Genomic DNA, 15572 nt, shown 5'->3' with positions numbered 1-15572 from the left:
CAAAATCCTCAATATTAGGGTTACAATAAGCTAATACTGGTTTTGAATTACACTATAGAACTTGGCACAATTAGCAGGTGGTGCTAGCACCAATTCTACCAAAAACATTAACACAATGTGGACCCTATTTTGATGACGCATTTTGGAGGATAAACTTATGAGCTTCTAGTAGACATCTAATCTCGATCAACAAATGTCCAAAGGGTGAGTGATCAAGTGTTGTTCCTACCAAGGCATCCAAAGCAACTGCACAATCAAATTGAATCACCATCAAGATTGTGAGAGAATGACCCTCCATTAGTGTGTTGATCACCGATTCAAGAGCATCATTGCATTTAAACATATACCCATATGCCGCAAAGATGAGCACACCATTGGGGTGTAGGTAGATCATCCCCAAAACTACTAACCCATCTGACTAAGCAAATGAGTTGTCAATTGAGAGCGCTGAAGAGAATCCCTCTACTACTTATCTTAACCTTGCCGGAGACACATAAAAGCAGGATAGTCATTGATGAAGAAAGGGGACCTTGGCCATACGCAAGCTTAGACGTCTGAGACTTCTTTGAATATTTTTTAAGGGTGCATTAGGCATCCCCAAGCTTGAGTGTTTGTGTCTCCTTATTGTCCTCATATAATTGTCTCTCATAGGTCTTAATAACTTCATCCACACAATACTTACACGGAACTTGCGAGATGGATTAAAACTTACACGGAACTTGTGAGATGGGTTAATATAGATAACATTTAATTCATGGCAAGACTTGTCGTATCCAAATGTAAAGTTGTAATTCATTAGTACAAACATATTGTATGCTAACACAATTTAAAAACTCCTACTCCCCTCAATAGTAACAATAAAAAGCAAACATAAGAAGTTAGAGGGCAACTATAACATCAATCTATTCGCAGAAAAAAAAACTTATAACATCAATCTGTCAAAATAGAATGGTCTATAAAGGACTAAATGTATTTAATTCTTATGTAACTCCAAAAATTATTAAAAAATTTAGCATGCCAACAAAGATCTTATATATGTGTGTAATGCATTAATCCTGGGCACATTTTTAGGTAGCAGCAATTTTTTGTTTTAGCACGGCAGCACATAAACTTAAAACTTAACATGCTAAAGGTAATAGGCACTTTATTAAGAAAAAACGTAAAGAAATGTCGTTATAGAAAGTAAAAAATATTGACACTCAAAATATACAAAGATAAATTGTGGATTGTCTCCCTTAAGCACTTTTTTCATGCATTTTAGTCGGGTAGAGTGTTTTTAGGGCAATTTTCTCATCAATAGTTCGCAAGGAATATGTTGCTCTCATGATAGATTTATAAGGTCATTTAATTTTTCATTGGAAAGTGTTCATTCGTTTTCTCATAGAGAGTAGAAAATTATATATTCTTCCCTTCTTCCATGTCAATAACAGCCTAAACCATTATCAAGAACGGTCTATCTAATATACTGGGACATGAAGGATTACATTCTATATTCACAATTATGAAATCAACGGGGACATAATTCCTATTTTCTATAATATGTACATCATCTATTATCTCAAAAGATTTCTTGATAATTGAATCTGCTAAATGTAAACTCAAAGAACACTCAGACATAGGCTTCAAACCAAGTACATCATATAAAACTGTAGGCATGATAAAAACACTAGCACTTAGATCACATAAAGCATTACATTCAAATTTATTAATTGTGATCTTTATAGTTGGTTCCCATCCATCCTCTAATTTTCTTGGGATAGATACTTCTTGATCAAGTTTTTTCTCCAGCTCTCAGGACAACTTCAACGACATGTTTTGTGAAGGCTTTGTTTTCCTCAATGACATTTGGTGAATTGATTATTTTAGGGAAAAGCTTCACGACTTCAGTAAGACTAAAATCATCATAATTAAAAGTCTTACCATCCAAAACTGTGGGATACAGACTACCTAAAGTTTTGACCTTTTCAGACCCACTTTTGACAACATTATGATCAGCTTGAACACTCTCTAAACTTGTGGGATCATTTCTACCTAAAGTTACGACTTCCCCAAGCCAACTGTACTTATCCTCGTAACTAATATTAAAAAAAATCCATCCCGCAAATGGGTTTCAAAAGTACCTAAAGTTTTAACATCTTCAATACCCACGATAACATTAATTTCAACATCTTTAGCCTCTGTGTGTAGTCTTTCTTTCTTCATCAAAGCATAAGTCACTACTACACACGTAAATATCACCGAGCAGCCAAAAGTGTGTCACACTAGCGCGTGAGTGGCCCATCTATGACTCCGGGTCAGTGCGGGCCAGTCGACCCGTCTGTTCGATGAGTCTTCACCGATGAGCTGGCCGATTAGTGCTACATATCAGATAGTGTGAACTAGAGACTTACCACTGATTTTCCCTTGTTTATTGGTCGGTTAGTGATGCATAAATCTGGCTACATGCTGTGGGCTACACTAGCAATCTGGCTACATGCTGTAGGACTACTTCTAGCAGTGTAGCCCCATTTTCACAACAATACAAAACACAACACAACATCACATACAAATATTTTCAATACTCCATTTCATATGCACATATACAAAATGTTTTACGTTGCATTTCATGCGATACACATACATTGAAATTAGGTAGCCTCACATACAGAAGTTTGAACTAGTACCTTGTGCCGCTTTAGTGGCTTGTGCTCCTTCAATAGCTTGTGTTTGTCTTCGTCCATTGTTGCAATTGGTCTCTTTTTATCCTTGTTTGAGCTTTGATTGTTGTTTGAGCTCAGGGTCTACCATTTTATTTTACTAGACCAGTGAACGAATTAAAGCATGTCACATTTCAATGCCAAACAACTATTTGATGTGAAGATCAACTTAATATTTTTGTATAGTGTGGCAAAAATCAGGAAACGTCAATATCGTGAAATTCCTGTCGCACTGTATGAAGCAATCTTCTAAAAGAAAAGTGATTTGTATAGTGCATAGAAATGTCACAATAGGAACGAGGTGAATAATGTCTCCACATAAGCAAAAAAGAGCAAATGACATTATGACGTAGCAATTGACAAACCAATAGAAACATTCTTTGTTTTAACGACCACTACAATGACATTATTATATAGCAATTGATAAATCAGTGGAATTTTTTTCTTTTACAACTCAGACCACAATGACAAATTGACATACCTATGGAAACATTATTCTTTTTTAAACTCAAACCACGATGACATTTTGACATAACAATTGAGATAACAATGAGAACATTCTTCTTTTTAAACTCACACCACAATGATATTATGATATAACAATTGTGACATTCACTTTTTAGTAATAGCTCTTGTCACAATAATATATTAACATATATATCTATTTAGCATTTGCAACGTAAAGATTTATAGTCTCCATAGTCAATTTCCAAAATGGATTATAAAATCATAGGCAACTTTTGCTACTAGTCCTAGATATTTCCATGTCATAAAGTATAGGTTACCCAACTATTCTCTGAGGACAAAGGACAGTAAGTTTGACACATTAACACGAAAAGATATGAGTGTACCAATACACACCGTCATGTTCGTTGTTGTGGCTGAAGAAGTTGACACGTCACTGGGGTCAATGACCGTGCACGACAGTGCGGATGAACCAACACCACCGCACATGCTCCGACACAAACAAGGACCATGGCCACACACACGCGCGCACCAACCAATCATCATCCGTAAGAATGGGCACACACAATCCACGAGCATGCATGCACGGGCACCAACGACATGGCGCGTCGATGAGGATGCACCATCGATGCATAGGGCGCGGGCACGACAAGGTATCGTCGATCCAATGGCGGCGTGCACCGACGACGATGCGGTGTGTCAGAGGCGGTGAGCTCTGTGATCTAGAGTTCAGTGTTCTGGTTGGGGGCTTGGGGCAACTGTTATAACAACATGGGATATCATCACCGACTAAGTACCCAAAAAGTCTTCTGGTTCGTAAAGCTATTTCAGAAAATTACCTAGGGTTATTTTGTTGTTGTTCTTAACTGACTTCGGCGAGGGAGTCAACTCCTTCATTGTGCTCTCGATGTACATGGTTGAACTGGAGAGCTTGCAGATTGCTTCGCGATAGGCGATCATGACTTTGGCGTTGCAGTCCTTCATGACTTATTGAACCACCAGATTCAAGTCCCCACGACACAAAAACTGATGGATGTCTCGAGTGATACAACAATTTGTAATGCAGCAAGCCTCGTATTCAGCCATGTTGTTGGACGCAGTGAACTGGATTTGAAGCACATATTTGAGTTTTTCACCTTTCGAGGAGATGAAGACGAGCCAACCCCCAGTCCTCCTATCACTTTCGAGCCGTCACAGTACATGGTCTAGTACTCCAACAGGAACCGACTGGACTTGAGGCAAAAGGGAAGTCGACCAGAGCTTGCAACTAGATAGCCTTGCGTGGTTCATAGATGATGTCGTGCCCCCCTAGCTTGATGGGCCACTTCGCCACCCGGCCAGTGGCATCCCTATTGCCAATGATGTTAGACAAAGGGGCATTGTTGACCACGATGACCGAGTAGGCTTGTAAGTAATGGAGCAGCTTCCTTGATGCGAGAAACACACCATCAACTAGTTTCTCGTAATGTGGATATCTCAGATTGGACTCGAGGAGAAACTCACTTTTGTAGTAAATGTTGACCACAAGGACAACGTTCGGTCACACGGTTGGTGGACAATGATGTAAAGGAGCACGTGCTCCCTCTCCGCCTGGTCAGAGAGGATTGGGGGCATGAAGAGCAAGCGCTGGAGGGTAGCGAAGTCCGTTTGCACCTCATCAGCCCATTCGAAAAATCAAACTTCTTGATGAGTCAGTAGAGTGGCAGGCCCTTCTCGCCAGGCTTGGAGATGAACCGACTGTGGGTTGCAATGCACCCAGGGAATCACTGCACTTCCATTATATTCTTTGGTGTGGCCATCTTCAGGATCGCTTCGATCTTCTCCGGGTTGGCCTCAATCTCGCATCCAAAAATTATGAAACCAAGGAGCTTCCGTGCAGGTACTTTGATGACACATTCTCTGGGGCAAGCTTCAAGTTGACCGCCGTGAGGTCTGCGAAGGTTTCCGCCAGATCCACTAGGAGATCATTCCCGCACTGCTTGGACTTCAGCACGATGTCGTCGACATAGGTGTGGAAGTTTCGGACCCGGTAGTGTAAAGATTTCCGAATACACCACTAGTAAGTCGCACCAACATTTTTTAGATCAAATGGCATGAAAGTGTAGGAGGAAGTTCCATAGGCGATGATGAAGGAAGTCTTGATATCGCCAGACTACTTCATTTTTATCTGATTTTTTTAGAAAAGAAGGAGGACCCCCGGCCTCTGCATCTGGACGATGCATGCAGCCACTTTATTAATTGTTCACACAAGACCGTACAAAGTCATACAACAGTAAGACTAAAGCCACAGTCTAGGCAACATCTGGCGCTACTCCTAACCAGTTGATGAAGGGGCGCTGATAGTCTGGGCCTAATACCAAACAGACCTCGCATCCAAACCTAACATCTAAGACCTGATGTCCCAACCAGAACGCCTGCCGGGTATGGGGCACCCACCAGTCCGGCGCACTCCTTAACCAGGACGCCTGCCGGGTATGGGGCACCCACCAGTCCGGCGCACTCCTTAACCAGGACGCCTGCCGGGTATGAGGCCGCCGCAGCCACCTGCCACCAATCTATCTTCAGTGTTGTACTGCTGCATCTACCTTACCCGGTCTCGCTGCCGTCGACGCCACCATGGCGCCAGACAGCTCCACCGCCCTGCGCTCGTCCATCCAGCCGCATCAATCGTCGATATGCAGCTGCACCATGCCGCCAAATCCTCGTCGTCCTCTATGCGGTAGATACAACGCCGCACCACCTGACAACCTCCACACCATCGCCACTGCTGGAGGTACTCGAAGCTCACCATCCACAACATCTCTCCCCCGAACAGCAGGTCCTCCCAAGACGGCGCCTCCATGGAGGATATGACGCGCAGGACGCCGCCGCCGCCCAATCCAGACTGAATTTTGGACTTTCGTCCGGGAGGGGTTCGGAGGTGGATAGGAGACCTCGGCTTCGCCTCCACGGAGGGTAACGGCGTCGAGTGACGTCGCCGATGCCGGGCCGGCCTAGCCGACCAAAGTTTCCACCGGTCCCCATCCTATGCCACCAAACCTCCGTCTGCTCCGGATCCGGCAATGAGCCATGATCCAAAACCTGCGAAGATGCAAGAGCCATGGGGCTCGACCCGCCAGAAAGGAGGATCGAGAAGAACCCATTGTAGATCTCCAGACGCCGAAACCAGCGGTCCGACGTGGCCAGTGACGACCATCACCACCCCGCGGCGGCCGACGGAGTCCAAAGACAGGATCCAGATGGATCCGATCTGGATCCGTCGGCACCCGCGACCACCGGGCAGGCCCAACGCAGCCACCACCTCACAATACGAAGGCCACCACCGCCGCGCCGCACACGACGCCGCCCGGAGGCCCGCCCGCCGCGCCGCCGAACCCCACGTTCGCCCGGTGCTCCTCTCGACCCCGCTGTCCCACGCCAACCAAGACAAAAAAGGATGGGGAGAAGCCCCGCCGCTGCCCAGCCGGCCAGGCTTTGCCCGACGGCGCCGCAGACGCCGGCGAGGAGGGAGAGGGGCGGAGGAGGTGCGAGAAGTGGCGGCTAGGGTTCCCCCCGGGTCGTCCGCGGGGCGACGTGATGATAGCCTGAATATGCGTCCAGAAAACGCAATGCTCGCAACCGGCCATGGAATCGATGACTCTTGGTCGATACGTGGCAGAGCGAATGGATCCTTGGGGCATGCCTTGTTCTGGTGTTGGTAGTCAACACACGTGCTCAAGTGTGGCTCTTCTTGGAATACAGAGCGACTAAGGAGGCCATGGATTGAGAGAACGATCAAGAGAGATGAGGAATAGAGGATTGATAGGGAGAAACAACCAGTGACAGAGGCATGGGGTGGCTAGGAGCATCCCCAACACGACGAGTTTGCTTGTATATACACCATTGTTAAAGAAAATCGGTAACTGGTAGCAGCTCGGCCTGCTAGAGAGTAGTGATTAATCGGTGAATCGGCCTATTAACTGGATTAATCAGCCGACCATTAATCGGTAGATTAAGTAGGAACGTGCCAATATATATCTAGTTTTTTTATGTATTATACCATACTCTCAGCTGTGTAATATACCAAAATATGCTACTGTTTGGTTGAACTCTAGCTATTGAGAAGCAAGAGGGGGATGGAGGAGTTACGGGCGAAAATTTTGGGCTTTGTTTGCCCACAAGTTAATGAGCCAACTGCGATTAATCGGCCTAACAACCGATTAATCGGTCCTATGGGCCAATTAATCGGCCTGACAAGTTAGCGTGATGAATAGGTGTTATTTGATTCGGTCACCATACAAGTAGCGATTAATTGGCCCATTAACTGATTAATTGGATGTATTCTTGAACACAGATATACACAAAAGTACCATGATTTGTTTGCATTTTCCTTCGATGCCCCCTCCCTGAACACTAGTACTTGAGGAATCCTGCACCGCCACTGGAAACAACAAGAAAGAAAAACCAATTATGAGAGAAGGTATTAAAACAGACGAAAGGAGAGTAGCGGTGGAGCTCAGAGATAGACGAAGAATCGAATTGGAAGAGGGAGTGGATCAACGGGGAGGGAAGAGTCGACACCATGCCGGTCGTGGGACTACCGGCGAAAGTCACCTCAAACACAGTCAATTCGGGCACGTATCGTCGCCATTCTAGCCAGGCAATTAGTCGGACCTCAAGAGTTTTTTTTCTTTGAAACAAGCTGGATCTTAAGTTGATTGCGGATGTCTTGTTGCGCCAACATGTTTTTTTTTCGAGTTGACATGTTTTTCTTTCTAAGATAAGACACGACACACAACCTAACATTTAGACCAAATGGGCCGGCCGGATAGGCCGTGTGCCTCTGCCTCGAGCACCCGATCCCAATCCTAGGCGCCCAACGGTAATATCTCCGAGCCGCCTTGCCGACCGACCGACCGACCGATCCCTCTAGTCCCGCCCACCCGGCCCGGATCCAGCCCCAACCCACCACCACCAGCTCCACTTCCCTCCGGTTTCCGCCGCCCGCCGAAGCCGCCCGCGGCCGGGCGCGCCCTTTCCTCCCTTCCCGCGCGCTGGCCGTGGCCGGCCTGCTCCTCCTCTCTTCGTCCGGGGCCCCGGGTCGTGCCTTCTGCCCCGCCTCGCCTCCTCGCGCCTGGTTTGGATTCGCTCGCCCTCGATTCGCCGTCCGTTTAGGTTTAGAACTGCGCCTGATTGGGTTTCTGCTCGTGCTCGATTCGTCCGTCTGGAATTGCGCCCGGTTTGATTTTGCTCGTCCTCGCCGTCGTCTGCTCGGGGTCGCGCCCGGTTTGACTTTGCTCGTCCTCGCCGTCGTCGTCTGTGTGGAGTCGCGCCCGGTTCGATTTTGCTCGTCCTCGCCGTCGTCCGTTTAGAGTCGCGTCCGGTTCGATATCGCTCGTCCTCGCCGTTGTCCAGACGCGCTCGCGTGTTCTTGGTCCGTCTCGCCTCGTCGGGGGTCTCCGTCTCGATTCTTTTATCCGAGAGGCACTCCGGGTCCTGGGTTCCGTGTTCGCGTCGGTTGCAGGAACGAACGAGGTCTGGTTTCGAAATTGGATTACGGCCGGAGACGGGGAGCGATGTTTGTTTATCGTGCTAGTTCAGACCGGTTCCTCGGTTACGTCACCTGCGTTGCTGTCTTGTGATACTCTGTCAACTCTTGGCCCTCTGTCAGTTCTTGTTGACCCTCTGTCAATTCTTTGAGTTCCAGGGTCCGCTAATTCTTGAGTTCTTGCTGTACCGGTTAGGCCTTAGGCGTGTGTGCTCTCATCTTAGATGGGGTGATTCCTTAGTTCTAATGGTGTATACTGTTTATGTTCTTTCCAATTTGTTTCTTTTTTATCATGCTTTGCTTCGTTTTGCGTGCTGCTTGACTAATTGAACACTTGCTGCTTGACTAATTGTGAACACCTGCTGCTGCTACTGTTGGACAAGGTTCCTTCTATTCTTCCTGATGTTGCTATTTCCATTCAAGTACTCATAGGAGTTCTAGATGAGCTGCTGCTAGTTAGTTCCCCTTAGACTGCATTCTAGATTGCATAGCATAACTCCAGAATTTTTGTCATTGCACACCTGGGCATATATATATTTCTGTTGTGACCATAACTCCAGAATTTACTTATCCATGAAAGCACGTTCCTCGCATGTTTTTTATCAATGATGCTAAACTCTGTCATGTCCCTTTCCTTTGGACAACAATTTCAACAAACCTGTAACGTGGACATGTGCTGCTTGTTTTCTTGTGATGATGATATCCAATTGACTAGCCCAACTCTTATGCTCTGACATTTGTTAATCCCCAGTTAAGTTTTATGGCATCAACCCTTATTGTGATTAATGACCTAGTATTTGTTTAGTGTAGACAGTTGGCTTCTTTTTTCTTAAATTTTTAGTGATATGCGTGTTTTGTTATGTCTTATGTTGAATAATGACCTAGTATTACTCATGTCCAGTCACTGGAATAATGCTTTTCATGGTTTTCCTAGACTTTGTGACAATTAATTTATAGTGCTATCTTTTTTCATTGATCATTGAGCTTCTGACATCCTATTGCGTAAAATTCTGTTGTAATGTTTGTTTGATCATTGAGTGGTTAATATTGATTCTGCGTGCACTTCTGTTATCTGAGAGACACTCACAAAGTTATGATCCTGCGTTTCGTGTTTGCGGTGGAGCGATGAACGATTACGTTTCGTGTTCCTGCATTTTGTGTTCGCCGTCTGGTTTTGAATGTGGATTACGGAGACGGGGAGAGGCCAGCAAGGTCAGTTTTAGATCGGTCCTGTTGCTGTGTTGTTCGTCGGCGATTTCCAGACCTCAAACGCCTGCGCCCTTGTGATACTCAGGTTTGGCTCGCTGGTCGTTACGGTTGTTCTTATGTTCTTGAATAACCCCATCTTATACACAGAGATGAGGTGATTCGTTAGGGTTCTTCTGATGGTTGCTTATGTTCTTTTGAATTGAGTTCTTCTTGTAATGCTTTGCTTATGTTCCCGGTGTCTTTCCATGTGTGGGGATGCGTTGAGAGGTGCAAACCGTGTAGGCCGTGGTGTTTTTATACTATCTATGGTGTGTTTTATACTATCTTATGTGGAATGTAGAAATATTGATATCACTTCTGTGCTAGTATACTAGATATGGTGTGTTTTATGTTTTATCCAAGTTACTAACCACATCTCTTACAAATTTTCCTTGAGATGGTACATGTTTATATGACAGGAGTGATTGATGTCTTGACGAATAGTGCAGAGTACTTGATCATAGGTACCAGACCAGTACTTGATCATAGGTACCAGACCAGTACTTGTTAGTGCAGACAACTGACTATATTTTTTAGGTACCAGACCAGTACTTGTTTAGTGCAGACAACTGACTATTTTTTTTTCTGAACTTTTTTGTGATATGTGTGTTATGTGGATATCATATTCTAATGCTCTTCTAAGTAATTATTGCTCAAGGACTATAGTTTTATAATACCTCATGATCTTGTCTGTGAGTAGAGAAATAATGCAATATAGGGAATTACTGTTGCCACTCATTTCATGCTCACATGGGTTGCATTGTAGAAACCTAAATATCTACGTATGGCTTCGTGTATCATGTCCCTCTTATGCATCTCATTTCAGAAATCTAGATATCTACGTCTTCTTTAGTGTTAATGTTTGGGAGTTCTTGTTGAAGTTGCAATTTATAATGTTTCATGGGTTTAAACTTTGTTAAGCTGCTGAAAACAGTCACTGAAATTAGCCATTAATGAGTAGTATGATTTCTATTTACTGCAATTATGTCAAAAGGTCTTGCTATTCATATTTCTAGGTATTAGCTACCATCAAAGTAAACAAAGATAGAATAAGTGTGCTCATTTTAATTTTATAAAATACCTAGTATTAAAAGATTATTTAGATCGAAGCTGGTTAATTAATACCTGTTCAGAAAAATGTACAAAGAATTCCTGCATCATGCTTGTCATCTTGTGAAAGAAATCCTCAAGTGAATTTACTGCTGTTCCAGTGTCTTCATGTAAATCTCATAGAGAATGTTTATCTCTAGATTTGTTTCACTACCACAAATAACTGACATAATATCTGTTTCTGTGGGCTTTGTAACTGCTCACTATATCTTCTTCGGTGACTTTGTAATTGACCTTGTTGTTATTATGTAAAAAAGTGCTGCAACATTCTTGATCTATAACTGTGCTGGCTATCTATACACAGGTTGTAGTGATTAGAGAGAAGGTTGCAGAACTGTATGAATCTGAACAACAATGGTTGAGAGCAGCACAAATGCTTAGTGGCATTGACTTGGACTCAGGAATCAGGTTGAAACAAGCTTTTGTCTCTGTTTACATGTCATTGGATTTTCTAAGTCTGGGAAATCTGACCATCTTCTTAAAAACCAGGATGCTTGATGACACAAACAAATTATCCAAGTGCGTCCAGATTGCACGACTCTATTTGGAGGTTAGTCCTGTTTTTAACCTTTGTCGTCATTGCATTGTCAGCTGGACTAATGTAGTTCTTCATTTCGTAGGATGATGATGATGTAGTGAATGCTGAAGCCTTTATCAACAAAGCCTCGTTTTTGGTCACAAACAGCAACCGGGAAATTCTGAACTTACAATACAAGGTTTGTTGGTTCAGAAACAGTTTAATAATCTATCTGTCTACAACTAAGGATAAAAATTTAGGTCCCTTCTTATATCTCTTATAGGTCTGCTATGCGAGAATTTTAGATCTAAAGCGTAAATTCTTGGAAGCTGCACTTTGATACTATGGTATCTCTCAAATTGAGCAACGCCAAATTGGGGATGAGTAAGGCTTACTCCATTCAGTTGTAGATTTGTTTCTCTCTTCTGCAATTTACTCCTTTTTAATGTTCTGTCTTGTATGGTTCTTTGTTGCCTTGCCGGTGTAGTGGCTGTATGTAATAAATTACCCTACTTGATACTCATGTTTAAGTACTGCAGTGGTTATTAGCAAGTCCTGTTTGGAACTGATATTGCCTCCATATTTTATTCCCAGAAATCTTGATGCAACATGTTTCTTAGTGCTGCTGTAACATGCACAATATTGGCTGGTGCTGGCCCACAACGCTCTCGTGTTCTTGCTACATTGTACAAGGTATCGGCTCTTAGTTCATCTCAGTGTCCTGTGATTTCACACCTTTTTTATTCAGCTTATTATCATTAATTGCTGCAGTAACTTGTAACCATGCATCATGATCGTCTTGTCTCTTGATCATGTTTTGACAATTAGAAACCATGAATGCAGTGCGGCTTTATGGAGTCGCGCCATTTATTTAGAGTTTTAGTCTCACTGGGTTAAGTTGTTAGCCCATTCTGAGATTTAACATTGACTATTGTTTATGAGTTTATGGGAAGTTTGCACTGCTAAACTGTTCTAGTTGAATGCTGAACAAGAGATCTAAGGTTGCTTTTCACTGTTGATCTTATTTGAACATACAAGCAAAAATTATAAATTACTGATGTCTGGTTGCATCCATAGGTTGTTCCTGGCTATGGTCATGGAGTTCTACGTAATACAGACCCAAGATACTCGTGCCAAAGGGAGTTCACATTGAAATATTTACTCAAGGACCCACTTTTCCAACTGGTTAGTTAGAATCCTTCATCTAACTGCATGGTTTCTCTTCGGTTCGACAGAGTCTCAGTGGAACGTATTATTATTCCCTTTCAGGAACGAAGATCTGAATCACCCTCACCCCTCTAGAGAAATCAGTTTACTCATTCAAGTTCTCGAAATTCTTTATAGTTTTCTGGGTTTACTTCGGTCTTGCATGTATTAGCTTTCTCTTTGTGCCCCTATCTATCCCTGTTTCTTGTGTGCAAGCGCTCCATTCTGTGTGTGTGACTGTGTGTGGCTTGATTATGGGTGTGGCTTGGCTTTGTGTGTGTGGCTTGATTATGTGTGTGGCTTGATTGTATGTGTGGCTTGATTATGTGTGTGGCTTGATTGTATGTGTGGCTTGACTGTGTGTGTGGGCTTGACTGTGTGTGTGAGATTGTGTGTGGCTTGATGGTGAATATGTGTGTGGCTTGACTGTGTGTATGTGTGTGGCTTGACTATGTGTGTGGTGTGTGAATATTGCATTTGCTTGATGGTATGGCTTGTATAACTTGTGTTTTATATGTCACGATTGATTGCTGTTTGTTGAATGTGAACAGACCTAACACTATTCTTTTTCAAACTTTTTTGTGATTATGTCTTATGTGGATATCATACTCTTTTTTGTATTACTGTTGTCCAGTCACTGGAATAACGCTTTTCTAAGTATTTATAAGGTGCAGCCATGTGGATCTGGACATGATGCTAAGGACACTGATGGGTTGGGTTTGCATACAATGCAGGTATATTTACGTTCTTTACGTTTTGCGATGCTGATGCTTGAAGTCCCAAAACTTTTATTTAGCTAAATTTTGCTACTTCTGGCTACTTCTGTTTTTAGATGTGCTGTATCCATAACTACCTATTGGCACCTGATATTTGTGCTCAAAATGCAGTATGGACCAACAAAATGGTCTCATTGCAAGGTGGACGTATAGGCACGAAATGTCAAGAGAGGTACTCTTTTGATTGTTTTATTTTTATGGTTTATGGATTGTATTTTGCATTTCCCCCTTTGTGCAAGACAAACAGGGAATGTTTACTAATTCAGAAACACATTGGTTATGTGAAGAGCTGATTGGTAAATATGAAGCTGATTTTGAATTCATACGTATAGAAGATGATTGGACTATCGAGGAGGAACATGCACTGATTAATGCCCATCAGGTATATGGGAATAGATGGGCAGAAATAGCAAAAGTTCTTCCTAGAAGGTACTGTCAAACAACTTACATCTTATTGGGATAATGTAGCCTAGCCTTGGTCCTCTTTGTTACCAGATTCCTAGCCCCTGCCACTTCCTCATTCTTTCCTGGACATCATACTGTGTACCACACATTTGAACATTGCAGGAATCGGGTACTTCTATTTGTTCTCAGGTTCTTCTCACCTATAGCTAAAGTCAAAGACGACAAACCAAGTGGATTATTGAAGTTGCAAGATGCACATAATCATCGGTAAGTTTGTCTGACTTGTCTGACTTGATCAGTTTGTCTGACTTGTTTTAGACTGAATCCTAGATTCCTTGATAACTTTGATCATAAACTGATTCCCAAGTATTTTTGACTCATATGATGCTTATTACATCACAGGTCATCTAAATCTTCTTTTCTAATATGACTGTTGGTGCTGCTCATGAGGTAAGCTACTTTTCTTGCTTTCAAGAATAATCGAAACATCATTTACATTGTGGTCACTCACATTTTAAGTTGCTCATGCCATTTCAGGCTAGCCATTGGCTTGGAAGCGATGAGAGGCAATCACTGTTGTCAACTTGAAACGTATAATTTTTTAGGTATGAATGGCTTACCTTAGCCAGATTTTCTATGAGAATGTTGCTCATGTTACATGCTTTGCTTTCTCTAGTATGTAGAACAAGAACACATTTAACTTTTCTTTTCTGTTCATAGGCCTACAAACTTGTGGGTAGTGATGAAGATAATCGCTTAATCAACCTCTAACCAGCTTCCTGTTTTCAGGAACGAAGATCTGAATCACCCTCACGCCTCGAGAGAAATCAGTTTACTCATTCAGGTTCTGGTATTTCTTTATAGCTTTCTGAGTTTACTTCGGTCTTGCATGTATTTGCTTTCTGTTTGTGCCCCTATCTATTTCTGTTTCTTGTGTGCAAGCGCTTCATTCTGTGTGTGTCCGACTTTGTGTGGCTTGACTCTCTTGTGTGTGTGGCTTGACTGTCTATGTGTGTGTGGCTTGACTGTCTATGTGTGTCACTATGTGTTTGACTGTGTGTGAATATTGCATTTGACTGTGATGCGTGACTGTGTGTCTGACTCTGTGTGTGTGATTGTGTGAATATTGTGCATTTGACTGTGATGTGTGACTGTGTGAGTATTGCATTTTGACTATGACTGTGGCTTGACTCTGTGTGTGTGGCTTGTATGCTTTGTTGAATGATTGGTTGTTGTGGCTTAACACTGCCTTTGCCGGTCCCAAGCCCGGATGTAAAAATGTGGAGGGAGTCTGTTTCTTGTGTGCAAGTGCTACATTGTGTGTGTGTGACTGTGTGTGTGATGTGCCCGTATCTATGTATGTTTCTTTTGTCTTGATTGTGTGCAAGCGCTTGATTGTGTGTGTGCTTGTGCGACCATGCGTGTATTGCATTTGCTTGATGGTGTGGCATGTATGCTTTGCGGAATGATTGGTGTTGTATAACTTGTGTTTTGTATTGTTATGGTTTAACACTGCCTTTGCCGGTCCCAAGCCCGGATGCAAAAATGTGGAGGGATCCGCAGTTACCTCCTTTGTATTGTTTGCCTTAGGATGTGGATAGAAATTACTCTGTCCTAATTGA

General features: G+C 43.1%; 1 long non-coding RNA gene across 4 annotated transcripts; it reads left to right on the top strand.

Annotated features, from left to right (window-relative positions):
• Positions 1-8107: 8107 nt before the first annotated feature.
• Positions 8108-15181, top strand: LOC123080713 (uncharacterized). Of its 4 annotated transcripts, none has more exons than XR_006438522.1 (14): positions 8108-10425; positions 11351-11454; positions 11536-11596; positions 11667-11762; positions 11847-11947; positions 12158-12256; positions 12641-12748; positions 12833-13503; positions 13657-13717; positions 13878-13974; positions 14113-14217; positions 14353-14400; positions 14488-14555; positions 14740-15181. It is a non-coding gene; the product is annotated as an uncharacterized lncRNA (long non-coding RNA). The 4 variants fall into 4 exon arrangements; XR_006438523.1 differs by having other exon boundaries at positions 8108-10473; positions 13881-13974; XR_006438521.1 differs by having other exon boundaries at positions 8108-10473.
• Positions 15182-15572: the final 391 nt, after the last annotated feature.

This window comes from Triticum aestivum, chromosome 3D (genome assembly GCF_018294505.1).
Source record: "Triticum aestivum cultivar Chinese Spring chromosome 3D, IWGSC CS RefSeq v2.1, whole genome shotgun sequence".
NCBI lineage: Eukaryota > Viridiplantae > Streptophyta > Magnoliopsida > Poales > Poaceae > Triticum > Triticum aestivum.
This window is presented reverse-complemented; position numbering and strand designations above follow the sequence as displayed.